Here is a 14979-nt window from a genome sequence, read left to right as displayed (position 1 = left end):
TGCTCTGCTCTGGTTTCCCAGCCCCGCCCAGGGGGTGTTTCCAGCTTCAGAAATGGGGAATGTTCACACACTCCCAATGGGTCTGTTCAATAACCAGGCCCTAGGCTGGGCATGTCCCAGCAGGTTTATCAGTCTCTGTCCCCACCTCACCCTGAGTGTTTCTGACTCTCCCCTCAACAACAACCCTCCCCAGCAGCTCCCCAAATCCCCTACCTCAGCTGGATGCACCACAGCCATTTCCCTGGCCCGGCTCCGGGAAGATGGGACGTTCTGGAGAAAAACGGGTCGTTATTCTGCAGCCTGTCAGGTGAGAAGGGAAATTCGGGAGGTTTCTGAATTAGTGTTAGTCCATTTCACACCCCGACCCCCCAGGCTCTGTCCCTGCAGACAGACACTCTAGACTCTGCCAGGCTGGGAGAAGCCTCAGCGACGCTAGTACAGCACAGACCCGACCTCTCCTACCGGGACTAACCCCACCAGACGCTGTTACACTCTCCCAGGAACAGAGTTTCTGAGCCAAACGCCAGACAAGAGCAGAACCAAAGGAGCCACTTTGGGGAGCCCTGACACTGTCCCCAGCAGCACATTTCCCCAGCAGTTTGGGCACCAGGCAGAGGCAGGACCTGGCTTTTCCTCTCCTGCCCTCCCCTCTCCCAGGCAAGTCAGTCTGCCCGGGGCTGCAGGGCAAGGCTGGGTGCCCGGCACCTCCCTCCCCACTGATTGCTCCAGCTGCCCCTTTCAGGCTCCCCCCCCCTCCTGCATGAGGAGCCGCTCACTGTCCTGCATTCCCGGGGGCGTTTACTCCCCAGCAGCTACAGCCCCTGCTAACGGGGAGCCTGGGGCGCTGGGGCAGCAGCTCTGCGCCGCGCAGACACTCAGGGCAGAGCAGGAGCCATTGCTGCAGAGTCACTTTCCAGCCTGGCCCCAGCACTTTCCCCGGATCTCTCTCATCACCTGCAGCCGCTGGCTCAGGAGCTGATGCCAGCACAGCCCAGGGCTGCCCCAGGGGGATAGTTCCAGAGCCAGGAGAAAGTCCCCCCTTGGCTGGGCAGAGCTGCTCTGGGATCACAGTGATGGTCTGTCCCAGCGCAGACCCCACTCGGCAGCAGCACCTGCTCAGCCCAGGCCCCCAGATCCCAGCAGAGGCAGCAGCATCTGCCCCAGGAAGCCCAGCGAGCTCCAGGGCTCCAGTATCCTGAGCTCAGAGAGAGACGGACACCGACTCCTCGGCCTGAGCAATGCCCAGAGCCTCTGCTGGGGGCAGCTAATGACCGAGCCTCCCTGCGCTGCCCCTGCAGCCCCCAGGGACAGTCAGGCCGATGCTGATCTCATTTCCCCTCTGGACCCATAGCGGAACCGGAGACCCAGTTCAACCCGGGATTTCGTACATAAACCAGAACCGAATCTCACCCCTGCATTTGTGTTACCGCGTGAACCAGAACTGAACCAAAAAAAGTGTGGGTGGGTGGGGGGTTGTTACTAGTTAAAATAAAGATTCAACATTTTTAAAGCAGACAGGGCTGGAGCCACTCCGGCGCGGCTCTGTCCGGGATCCTGCCTGCCCACCGGCATAGGGCTGTCCCCCCAGCCCCCTTCGGCCGGGGCTCCTCCGGCCCAGGGGGGCTGGCTGGCAGCGGGGTTAACTGGCAAGGTCTGGTTAACAAACCAGTAAACCCAGTACTTCCCGTTCTACCCCCTCCCATATCCCCTTCCCCTCCTACCCCCTTCCACATCCCTGGTCACCCCTCCTGCCCCTCCGGCATCCCTGTTCCCCAGTTCCTGCCCCTCCTGCCCCTGCATCAATGTTCCCCAATTCCTGCCCCTCCCATATCCCTGTTCCCCAATTCTTGCCCCTTCCCCCATCCCTGGTCACCCCCAATGCCCTCTGGCTCAGAGCCCCTGCCTCTCTTCAACCCCTTCCAACTCCCCAACCCCGACTCCCCACATGTCGCTGGCCACCCCACCCCACCCACTCCTGCAAACCCTGGGAGCTGCAGCAGCTTCCCTCTGCCCGGGAGAGTCTCCGGGAATGGGGCAGCAGTGGAATGTCCTCCCCTGCCTGCAGCCAGGGCTCGGGGGGCCCCAGCGGCAGCAGCCGAGGCCCGGAGGGCTGGCAAGGCAGCACCCACAATTCCCTCCTGCTGCCGGGCTGGGCCCCGGGCTTGCTCCACCCGACACCTCCTGGGCCACCCCTGCTGTGCCACCCCAACCCCTCCCCCACACAACCTCCCATCTGGGGGGGGAACTCGCTGCTGCCCCTTATTGCCTCCCACCCCAACAGCCAAAGCCAGGCCATTGCCCTGAGCCCCCAGCCCGTCCCCTACAGCCTCCCGCTCCCAGTCTCCATCCCTGCAAGCCAACCACCCCCTGCCATCAGGGGCTCTAGCACGCCGCCAAGCACAGCAGCACGCCACAGGGGCGCTCTGCCGTCGCCGGTCCCGCGGCTCCGGTGGACCTCCCGCAGGAGCCGCCTGCCGCCTCCCGGCGACCAGCAGAGCGCCCGTGGCATGCCGCCCAAGCAGGCGCTTGGCATGCTGGGGCCTGGAGCCGCCCCTGCCTGCCATCTCCTCCTCCCACAGCACAGCCCCATCGATTCACCCATCCATCCCCTGCCCCCACAGCCCCTCCACCTCCCAGCTGTGCCACCCCAGCCCTCCCCACACAACCCCAGCCAGCCTGGGTCCCCACCTCGCTGAGCACCACACCACCAGAGACGCCCCCATGGCGACCAAAAACTGTGGCACAGTGACACCCCACAACCCCACCTTGCAGTGTTCCCTGGGGGGGGGCATGCTGCTGCACCTCTTAGCCCCCCAGCCTTGCCACTGTCCCTTCCCCTATAGCCTCCCCCAAATCACTCCCAGTCCCCATCCGTGCCACCCCATCCCCCCTCTCACCGACAGCTCCATCGCCATCCCCTGCTCCCCACAGCCCCCCCGTCCCCACACCTCCCAGCTGTGCCATCCCCTTGCCCAGGCCCAACCCTAACACCACCAGCCCCAGATAGACCCTCTCCCTGCTGGTGCCACCACCAGAGATGCCCCAGGCCCAACCAACAACCGTGATATGGTGTCACCCCACTACCCCTCCCTCAGCCCCATGGGACTTCCCCCCACAACCCTCAGGCCCAGTGTGGCTCTGCCATTCCACAATCCCCCAACGACTGTCCTCCTCTCCCCAAGCCAGGGTGCAGCTGCCCCACCCAGCGGTGCCACCCCACATCCCCTCCCCCCCCCCGCCCCCCACAACCTCCCCCAGCCATTCTGTGTCCCCCGGGGGGCGGCCATGGTGCTGCCCTGCACTACCTCCCAGCCCAACACCCACAGCCAGGCCACTGACCCAAGCCCCCGATCCAAGTCCCCCATAGCCTCTCCCTCCCCCAGACCCCTCCCAGACCCAGTCCCCTTCCGTACAACCCAATCGCCTCCTGCCAACAACCCTCCTCTCACAGCACCAATCCCTCCCCTACCCTCCCACAGCCCCACCACACAGACCCCCCCACCTCCCAGCTGTGCCCCCCTGCCCCCCAGCCAGACCACCAACCCCGTCAGACACCCTCCCTCGCTGGTGCACCAGGGTCTCCCCCAGACTGACAACAGCTATGAATTAAAACCCCACAGTGTTTGTTGGGGCTACTGGAGCCGTGGGATCGGCCTGGAGATGCTGAAATCTCACCCTTGTCTCTCTCCCCCTGCCTCCACCTCTGAGCCAGGCACTGGGCAGTTCAGTGGGAAGTGATGAACTGATGACAGTGGAGGAAAAAATCAAAACCAAAAGTGAAGCCAAAGCGCAAGCCGGGCAGGCAAGGCAAATCGCAGGCTGCTGCCATAGACTAGTCCTCCCCGCTCTTCCAATAACCCACCCAAACCACGACACCACAGACCCCACGTTCCTGGTGTAGCTCCACCTTCCAGTGGGGAAGCGGGGAACCAATTACTAACACACACAGCATATTCCTGAGGCGCAGTGCTGGGAGCTGGGGGGATCTGGCGGCACCTCACTGTGGGATTCACGAGTGGCTCCGGAGCATCCATGCAATCAAGCCGCTCCACATGCCGTTGTGCCGAGGATAACAGCGCCTGGAGGGGTTTCTGCTGGTCACTAGCAGGGCATTGTGGGAGACAGACCAGGCTGGAGAGGGTTAGGGGGCACAGCGGATCCCATCACAGCGTGTCCCCCCAGCACCCACAGGGAATATCGTGCCCCTAGGAGGAGTGTTTGGGCTTTGCTGTGATGTGTCACTTTCCAGCCTGTGCTCTGTCTCTTCTCCTGTGCACACCCATGTCAATCAGGCATTGCTCAGCTGGGCTCTGCAGAGACCGGACTGGCTACACCCCGTGACGGGACTGAGGGGGGGCAGTGCTGAGCGTCACAGGACCTGGTTTCAGCAGCGAGAAAATCCAGGAACAACCGAATTGTTGTTTCACCCACGAAAGCTCATGCTGCAAAAACGTCTGTTAGTCTATAAGGTGCCACAGGATTCTTTGCTGCTTTTACAGGAACAACCCAGTGATCCACTAAGCGGAGTTAGGGGCCTGAACTCCCTGTACGATGCACGGGCGACACAGGCACCTTACAACACAACTCACAACCACCAGCTCCCCAGGCAGGAGCCAGCCAAGCCCGCCCAGGAGACACTGACAACGGGAGGTGTCCTAGCCCTGCCCCTCTCTCACAGATAGGTCCTGTGCTCCCTGCACCCACCTGCCATGTGGGAGAGCCAGGTTCAATTCCCTCTGTCCAGCTGCAGAGAGTAGCTCAGGGACGTGAGTACCAAGCTCAGGGCAGACTGTTACACACCAGGGCACCCCCCATGGGGACTGGGAGCTTCCACCCCCCGAGAGCGAACTCCCCAGGCACACAAACAGCCTGAGCAGGGAGTCACAGACAGTCCCCTTGGGCACTCGGGGCTATCCTGCCACCTAGGCAAGTCTGCCTTTGGGCTAGATCTGTGCCTCAGGGAGGCCTGAGGCCACCGGCATGAGCTTGGGCTGCCAGCATCACCCCCGCCCCCCGCCACTGTCCACAAGGGAGAAAGGATTTGAACCAGGGTCCCCCATGTTTCAGGTCAGTGCACGAAGCAGTGTGCCGTGGTGGGGCTCTGTCCAGCTCTCCCTTTGAAGGGGGTTCATTGGGGCTAACTAATGAGAGCGAGTGGGGCAGGGGGATCAGCTCCCCGGTGTGTCCTAATTCCTGCCTCTCAGCTGGGTGCCTGAACTACTGGACACTGTCATCCAAATACCATTGCTAGAAATAAACAATGAAAAGGTGCAGAACTCCAGGGAGCTCAGGACAGGGAGACTAACTCAGGCAATCAGAGCAGCAGATAAGACAAATCTTGAGCTACTCTGAGGCTCCAAGCAGACATGTTACCGAGACGGAAACTGGCCAGGAATTCTTTGAAATGGCGTAAACACGTCTAAAAGTATCAGTTTGCTTTATGATGAGGGGATGGGGGGAGGGAGGTTTAAACTATTTCCCTGAATCACATCTCCCTTGGCAGCTCAGTCACCATTTCAGCTAGAGCAGAGCGGTGGAGCCTGGGCACTGGGCCACTCGGGGCCTTTAACACCACAGCCCTGGGGAGGGGGGGCTGAGATGGACCATCCTGCGAGGAACACGAGTCCTTCTACCATCCACCACACCCTAGTGTGGAACTGCTGTTGCCGGCTCACCCCATCTGTGGGAACTTCTATCCCCTCTGCCTCCCTCTAGCTGGGGGTTTTCCCTTCTGCACCTACTTGGCAGGGCAGCCCCCGTCTGAACCCCAGATCCTGTCCCAGTTTTGTCCCTCTGCCCATCCCGCCCCTCCAATTTCCCCCCTTCAGGGGGATTTTCCGGCCTTTGATTGCAGGGAGCAGATTCTGATGGCGCGTGAGGGCAGCAGCTTGCAGCTGTTACTGAGCATGTGAGAAGAGCATTAGAAGGGAAGACCGGCCAGACTGGGTCACACCAAAGCTCCATCTAGCCCAGTGTCCTGTCGGCCGATAGCGGCCGGTGCCAGGTGCCCCAGAGGGAATGAACAGACAGGAATCATCCAGGGAGCCATTCCCTGTCGCCCAATTCCCAGCTCTGACAGACAGAGGTTAGGGGCACCATCCCTGCCCACCCTGGCCAATAGCCATTGATGGACCTGTCCTCCACAGAAACACAGAATCATAGACAATGAGGGTTGGAAGAGACCCCAGGAGGTCATCCAGCCTAATCCCCTGCTGAAAGCAGGACCACGAATCTCTCTAGTTCCCTTTTGATCACAGGACCCTGCTCAGGAACAGTGAAGTTGCAAGATCTAACAGGAAACAGCTTCAGAAAGAAGGGCAGCTCCTCTTCCTCCTCCCCTCCCGTGGGGACGAGCAGCCCCCCAACTGCCTCTCTGCCCCGGCCTCCTTCAACCCATTGCCCCCTTCAGCCTCCCCCAACTGCCCCATCACCCCCTTCAGCCTCCCACAACTGCCCCCATCACCCTCTTCAGCCTCCCACAACTGCCCCCATCACCCTCTTCAGCCTCCACAACTGCCCCCATCTCCCCCTTCTGCCTCCCACCCCTGCCCCCATCTCCCTCTTCAGCCTCCCCCAACTGCCCCATCACCCCCTTCAGCCTCCCCCAACTGCCCCCATCACCCCCTTCAGCCTCCCACAACTGCCCCCATTGCCCCCTTCTGCCTCCCACAACTGCCCCCATCACCCCCTTCTGCCTCCCACAACTGCCCCGGTCCCCTTCCCCTCATTGTCCCCCTCAGCTTTCCCCTGCCCCCCAGGCTCCTCCCCAGCTGCCCTTTCAGTCTCCCCCCTACATCCAACTGCCTCCTTACGCCTCCCCAAACCCCTCACCCAGCTGCCTGACCTGACCCCTTTAGCCTCCCTTCTCCTGACTGCCCCTTCCCCTCACACACTCCTCCCTCTGCCTCGCCCCAAGTTCCCGACTCCACCACTCGCAGATCCCCTTCCCCACAACCACCTGCTTCTCCATCATGGGGAACAGGGGCAGAAAATGCTTTTTAAAAAACCTTTTGCAAAGTAAAAAGTAAAACAAGCCAAGCAACCCCCTCCCTGGCTTTGTGCTGGGCGCCCAGCTGTGGGCTTGTGGCAGGTGTGGGGGGGGGGGGCTGTTCTGAGCACACTCCCGTCAGGGAAGGGGTGGAGTTGGCCAAAGGGGCAGGTTGAATCTTTAGCAGAGAATTCCTTTCTCCATTGTGTTAGCTAAGCGTTGCTGTTAAATGTCAGCCGACAAATGCAGCATTTGAAACAATCCGACTCTAAATCCCCTGCCCTCTCAGTTGCTGCAGTTCTCACACCCTCTGCTCTTGTGATGTCACCACATGACATGGTGTCTTCTTCCCAGAGCGTCTTGCAGATTAGACAGGACTTAAGTTTATGAGGTAAACACTGATGCATAACTTCTTCCCTTCCCGCTTTTGACTTAGGAAAAATAAATCCTGTTCCCTCGCCCTGCCCCAACCCGACCCAGCCCAGCCCCACTGGAGCTGCTGTGGCCAGGAGACAGGTGCCCTCTCACCTGGCCCTGATCTGCTGTGGGGAGAGAGAGCTGGGGGGGAGTCCTCTCTCCTGGGGCAACCTGCACCCCAAACCCCTCATTCCCAGCCCCACCCCAGAGCCCGCACCCCCTGCCAGATCTCTCACACCCCTGCACCCCCACCCTCTGCCCTAACCCCGAGACCCTCATCCCTAGCCCCACTCCAGAGCGTGCTCCCCAATTCGGATCCTCACCACCCCTTGCACCCCAACCACTGCCCCACCAGAGCCCCCACCACACACCGAACCCATCAGCCAGACCCCCCCACACACAGTCCAAGTGCAGAATGAATTTTTTTATTTGCACCAAAAGACAGGAAAGGTGTCACACCTCTCCTCCATATTGGTCCACACAACACAATTCCTTCTGCACATGGGGACATAACAAATTAGAGGAAACACTGCTCCTGACTTTCAACCTACCTGTCACATCTTGAATTTCATACATTGACTGATCAGAAGAAAGTGCTCTCAAGTGAGCTACAGACCAACAGTGGTTCATTGTAATTATTCAGCAAGTATTTTAGAAAACCTAGAACATTAGAGGAAATCATGACCTGCCAAGAGACAATTAATGGAGAGAAGCAGCAAGATTAAGCCCGTACATTGGCTTGGTTGTGACTTCTTTGCCTGATCTGAAAAAAGATCAAAAGGACCTGAGTCTCCTCACTGTCGATAGCCCCCTGCTCGGCCAATCAGCATTGAGACTCTGAGGGGCGAGAGGCTGAGGGTCTCACCAGATGTGCCAAAGGACGGCCAAGGTCACCATCAGAGGGGATCACCCTCAGATCCAGCCCCACCTCTTGGTGATGTTACCGAAATATTGGGTCCGTTTAGCTGAGAGCCAATAACAGCCTGACAGGGATAAGGAAAGATTGCTTTATTCTGCAGAAAAAAGGAGAGTTCTGTACTCAGGTACAAAGAACTCTGCTTCATACAAATTTTAGAAACTTTTATACACTTTCAGACAAAGACCATGCCGTGTTAACACTTCATTGGTGGTTGCCAGACCCGTGAAACCGTTATTTGGTTAGTGAAAACCAGTTTGGAGCTAGTTCCTTCTGCTTCAAGGCAGAGGAGGAAAGACAGTTTAAAAGTTCAGGTTACTGTGTACGTGAGGCTTTTGCTTTTTTACTGGCTGCCTGCTAGTTATTAAGAGGGTCACCAGTAACTTTTACAGTCCCGCTTGGGCCTGACAAGCCCACATTGTCAGGCCCGTTACCTAATTGCGGTTTAATTGGAGGAAAGGAGCTGGTTTTTTTGGACAGCAGAGCTTTTGGTTATAGCATTATACAGATATTTTGCGCATTGAATTATTATTTAAATAACATATAAAAAGAAAAGGAGGAAAATAATTTATTTAACAATTGTTTGGAAGAGCCCCATAAACCATGACCCAAGGTTTGGGAGGAGGTTTTTAAAACTAAATGTGTGATTAAGAGATACAGCATGAAATACAACAGCAGCATTTTTAATAGCTTGTAAATTTTTTTTAATTAGGCCAGAATGATTAACATAAAAACAATATTTTTTTTATGCAAGCGCAAGCCCTTTTTATTTTAGCATTTATGGCATTTAGCACACGTTTATTTTGCAAAGCTATTTTTGCTATTTTATTAATTTTTTGTTGCAACTTTTGGAAAGCATTTATTGATGCATTAGCTGTCTTCTTAAGCTTTGCAGAAATATTTACTATTGCTTTTTTGAGCTTAGCTATTTTTAACCCAGGAATAAGTGCAGGGACAAAGGAATGGAATTCTGTTGTTTGACAAGCTACCTTCCCCTTAAGGCCTCCGGACCTCCTGCAATGAGAGCAACCTCCTCCCCTGCCCACACTCCACACACCCCTCCTTGGTAGAGGGAGGGAATCTGGGAAAAGAGGGGAAAGAAGCAAGAGAAGAGGAGAAAGGAGGGAGGAAAGAGGAAAAGGGAAACCAAAAAGGACAAACCCCAATGTCCCCAGGGATTCCAACCATCAAACCCTAGGTAGGAAATCAAACTCTGCCACCTGAAGCCAGTGTTTCCTGGGCCTAGAACGCTGCCTGCGCCAGGTGGATCAGACTGAACAGGTTCCAAACCTCCCTCAGCCTCTTACCTTGTCAAAGGGAAGTTTGTTTTCGGCACAGTCAGTGGCAGGAAAGGAGAAAACTCCACAGAGGTTCCTCCTCATGCTCACAGCCGTGAATCCTAATTCTCTCTCAGCCCTCGAGGAGAGACCTCGCGAAGGAGACTTGCGGCAGCAAAGCCGGGGAGGGGGTCTCAGAGACTGGCCTGTCCCTGCACCTCTGTCCTGCCCGGCTGATGTCGGGGTCTCTCTGTGAGGTCACCTCCTCCCCACCACCTTTGCCCAATAGGCCGCGGTCCTGCAAAAGGCCTTTGTGATTTCACTGCCACACCCACCCCTCCCCTCAAAGATGATGTCCTGCCCCTGGCCAGCCTGGATCTGGGGTTGCCAACTTTCTGACCCCACAAAACTGAACACCCTCATACCGCCCCTTCGCCGAGGTCCCGGCCCGCTCAATCCATCTCCCTCCGTCGCTCGCTCTCCCCCACGCTCACTCACTCGCTCGTTTTCACCAGGCTGAGGAGGGCTGGGGAGGGTCCCTTTTCAACCAAGTGTTGTCGGGACAGACCTGGGAAGGAGGCTGCCTGCCAAACACCTTTAAGAGGAGCCGTCCCTCCCTGTCAGAAAATCATCTCCCTCCTTCAGTTCAGTAACGGCCTGAATTGTTCCTTATCCCGGCCGAGCTGGAGGATTGAAAGCAGCAACATCAAACCCCTGTGCAGCTAGCAGGAATGGACACAGACACTGTCGGTTCAGTGCAAGTGCCACACTCATTGCTTCCAACACACAAAGACTCACACACACACCTTGCACGCAAAACCTCACCAAGGAGTCAGATGCGCCTGCTGGTTCCCTGCACCCCTGCTGTACAGAATCCAATCCCAGGGAAAGATTGTCAGGCCCAGAGCTGGCTGGGAGCCCGGGGCTGGAGTATTTAACCTACAGTGACGGCACTCGGAGGAAAGATGCGAACGAGTGCAAGTTAAACATTGGTAGCTCTGGTTCCAGCCCCTCACAGGTCAGTCCATCCCTCCAGGAAAGGGGCACAGCTGAATTCCCAGCTGGCTCAGTCTAGCTGCGTAGTTCTTCTTTACACCCAGTCAGGTCTGAGGCCTGTTCCGCACCCTGTGTTTGAGGAGACCGTCATAACCGACTCTCTGCAATAGCAAAAGCAGGAGGCCGTGTTATTTCTCCTGCCCCAGCACAGACAGACAACGAGGGAAATGGTCCTTGTTGGAGGGTGGGGCTCCCTGCCCTTGGCCAAAGACCAGCACCTCCGTTTGCCCTTTGTCAGTCGTGAAGCTTTTCTTTCAGCAGCGAGCCCTAGAGCTCAGTTGCTGGAGTGCTGCGTTTGTCACTGACGGTCGGGGAGCTGCAACATCACTGGGCTCTTCTACCAGCAAGTCCAACGAAAGGACTGATTTCCTCATGTGACAATCCTGGGCTTGTCTGAGGGGGTATCCACATTGCACACTGAGCCTGTCTCTGTGTGGCCTGGCCTTGGTGACTTGTGTTGCCAAGCTGGTGTTTGAGCATCCAGGCTGCAGTGGAGACTCAGGCCTCAGGCTGTGTCCTTCCTACCGCAGTAAGTCGTCCTAACTGATGCTGCTCCAGCCACATGACTAACACAGCTGGATTCGACGTAGCTTAGGTCGACTTACTGCTGTGTCTACGCTGTGCTGGGCCGACGGGAGACTTACCTTACTCCTGTCGTTCCCAGGGTACTCCCAGAGTCACCCAAAGAGCGCTCCGCTGTCAATTTAGTGGGTCTTCACTAGACCCCCACTAAATCGACCCTGGTGCATCGATCGCAGCAGACAGCCTCACAGCTGTGCTGCGCATCCACCCTGCACTACTCATCCCCGAGTCAGATATTCAGCTCCTGTGGGGTGTGTCACCCTGCTCAGCTGAAGATGCTCCCCGAGTCCCCAGTGATTTCTGCGATAACTTGTCTCCAGCCTGTTTGGGTCCATACGCTTCCCACGGGGAGGCTGTGCGTGGTCTAGTGACAAGCTCTGGTTGCTCAGGCCTGTCAGGGAAGGCGAGCTCCGGGGAACATTGAGACTCCAGAGATCCCTCAGTGGAAGCACAGGCGGTGGGTATAATAGTGGGGGAAGCCTCCCCTGGCACAGCTGCCGCCAACCAGGCCCCGGATGCCTGGGCCCCAGTGCCCAGCCTGTGCTCCATCTCTTCCTGTATCTGCTTCCCCACTTCTCCCAACCCCATCTGCCCACTGCTGCCTGGCTGAGTCCCCCGTCTCCTCCACTGCACCCCCGTCTCTGGGGTCCCTGCTGCTCACCGTGTGCCTCCTCTTCTCCACCCCCCACCCCCCCGCTGGGTCAGTCCTGGGGCCGATTTATTCAACATCTTCATAAATGATCTGGATGATGGGATGGATTGCACCCTCAGCAAGTTCGCACATGACCCTAAGCTGGGGGGAGGGGTAGATATGCGGGAGGGTAGGGATAGGGTCCAGAGTGACCTACACAAATTACAGGATTGGGCCAAAAAAATCTGATGAGGTTCAAGAAGGACAAGTGCAGAGTCCTGCACTTAGGACAGAAGAATCCCATGCACTGCTAAAGACTGGAGACCGACTGGCTAAGCGGCAGTTCTGCAGAAAGTGACGTGAGGATTACAGTGGATGCTAACTCATATCAAGCTTCTCAGTGTGCCCTTGTTGCCAAGAAGGCTAACGGCATATTGGGCTGCATTAGTAGGAGCATTGCCGGCAGCTCGAGGGAGGTGATTTTTTCCCCTCTATTCAACACTGATGAGGCCAAATCTGGAGTATTGTGTCCCGTTTTGGGCCCCCCCACTACAGAAAGGATGTGGAAAAATTGGAGACAGTCCAGCAGAGGGCAAGGAAAATGATTAGGGGGTTGGGGCAGATGATGTATGAGGAGAGGCTGAGGGAACTGGGCTTATTTAGTTTACAGAAGAGAAGAGTGAGGCGGGATTTGATAGCAGCCTTCAACTACCTGAAGGGAGGTTCCAAAGAGAATGGAGCTTGGCTGTGCTCAGTGGTGGCAGATGACAGAACAAGGAGCTATGATCTCAAGTTGCAGTGGGGGAGGTCTAGGTTGGATATTAGGAAACACTATTTCACTAGGAGGGTGGTGAAGCACTGGAATGGGTTCCCTAGGGAGGTGGTGGAATCTCCATCCTAAGAGGTTTTTAAGGCCCAGCTCGACAAAGCCCTGGCTGGGATGATTTAGTTGGTGTTGGTCCTGCCATGAGCAGGGGGTTGGACTGGATGACCTCCTGAGGTCCCTTCCAACCCTCATCTTCTATGAGTCTATCAGTCCTTTGTCCATCCCCTCAGTAGGCACCAACTTCCCCTCTGGCCAGTGGTGCTCAACTACGCTCTGCCCCAGGCCCCTCCCCCACTCCACCTCTTCCCCAAAGCACCGCCCCACCTTTTCCCTGGTCTGCCCCGCTGCACCCCCAAATCAACCCTTTCCTCTGCCCCCTCTCTTCCTAACCCTGTTCCACCCTCACCCCACTTCTATCCCACCCCACCTCGCCTCTCCTCCATCTCCTCCCCCAAGTATACCATCTCCCCCTCCGCCCCGACCCTCCTGGAGTATCCTGAATTCCATGAAAGAGCTGTTTTGTGGTGGGCAGGAAGTGCTGGGAGGGAGCAGGAGGAGTTGCTCACTGGGGCCACTTGCATGCGAGACGCACTGCAGGCAGGGCAGAGCTTGGCTGCCAGTGGGTGCTAAGCACCCACTAATTTTTCCTTGTGGGTGCTTCACGCCCAGAGCACCCGTGCAATTGGAGTCTATAATCCCCTCCTCCAAATCAAAATTCCTAGAGATTTTGGGTGAGTCTCTCGCTGTTGTTAAGGTTATGAACTCTTCTGTGTCCGTGTCTCTCTGGGTGCATGTCCAGGGGTGTTTATGGTTAAGTTTATTGTGATGTCACGTATCCCAACTGCAAAGAATGTTCTGCTTCAGCATTCTTGCCCTGCCTTCAGTCTGCCAACTGGCTTGGTTGACAACGGCTGGTGACCCAAGGAGCTGCTGATAGACGCGGACTAGCCACCTCTGAACAACTTCTTGAATCAGCTATTTCCACAGGTGTTTGAAAGAAGATGAATTTTTACAGAAGGTAATTCCCAGATTCTGTTCCTGCTCCTTAGATCGCACATGACAGGTTGGTGCCTCCTTCTCCTAGCCCAGGGGTGGCCAACCTGGGGCTCGAGACGCATGCGGCTCTTCAGAGGTTACTATGCAGCTCCTTGCATAGGCGCTGACTCCCAGGCTGGAGCTACAGATGCTGACGTTCCAATACGCTGTGGGGTGCTCACTGCTCAACCCCCGGCTCTGCCCCAGCTCCTGCCACCACCCCACCCCTTCCCCCAAGGCCCCTAGCCCCGAGCCTGCCATGCCCTCGATCCTCCCCCCTCCCCACCACAGCCTCCTGCGCACTGCCAAACAGCTGATTGCAGCGGGCGGGAGGAGTGGGGAGGGAGGGGGAGGCGCTGATTGGGGGGGCTGCCGGTGGGAGGGAGATGCCGGGGGCTGGGGCGGTAGTGGATGAGGGCTGCTGACATATGACTGTGGCTCTTTGGCAATGTTCACTGGTAAATTCTGGCTCCTTCTCAGGCTCAGGTCGGCCACCCGCGTCCTAGGGACTGGTGGGGGCCAGGGTTGCAACAGTCAGGTCTCAACGTTCCATTTTGATTTGAACATCGGAATCTTTCAGCTCCCTCCTGCGCCAGCCTCTCACCTTCTCTGGAGGCAGATTTCCACTGTTTGATCTTTCAGCAGACGAGTGGGGGTGAATTTCCAGGGTATCACCTAAAGGGAAGATAACAAAACTGGTGTAGAATTTAGACTGATATCTCCATAAATAGTATTTCCTCTGGAGTTGCCCCAATGCACTCCTTGCCTTCCCGTTGGGAATAGAAACCTTTTGTCTCATGTAATGATTGTCTAATGTAGGTGTATTGTTCATTCCCTCTGGGGCACTGGCTACTGTCTGAACACAGGATAATGGGCTAGATGGACCTTTGGTTGGACCCAGGATGGGTGGTCTTGGGTTGGTTATGTTCTCGGTTGTATGAACCAGTCCTGGCTATTAGAGGAGCAGATGGCTTCAAAAGACCGGTCTCCTGGACCTGTGAATCCTGGGCAAACTAATTCCCTTCCTTTAGAGAATGACAGAAAAACCCATTTCCTCCTTCTTTCTATTCCAGGCTTCATTCCTTTTTCCAAAGACTCGTCTCTAGGGAGCACAGAGAGATCCATGTGCACAAAGTGCTTGTCCAACCTGTAGCAATGGAGGCATGCTCTGACTTTAGCCAGCAAGAACAGGCCTTGCCAGAGAAGCCCCAGAGAAGGAAATGTTCATGGTCCATCCTGTCAGGCATGAAA

Source organism: Mauremys reevesii, linkage group 26, assembly GCF_016161935.1.
Source record: "Mauremys reevesii isolate NIE-2019 linkage group 26, ASM1616193v1, whole genome shotgun sequence".
In the NCBI taxonomy this organism is placed as follows: domain Eukaryota; kingdom Metazoa; phylum Chordata; order Testudines; family Geoemydidae; genus Mauremys; species Mauremys reevesii.
Note: the sequence above shows the minus strand (reverse complement) of the source record.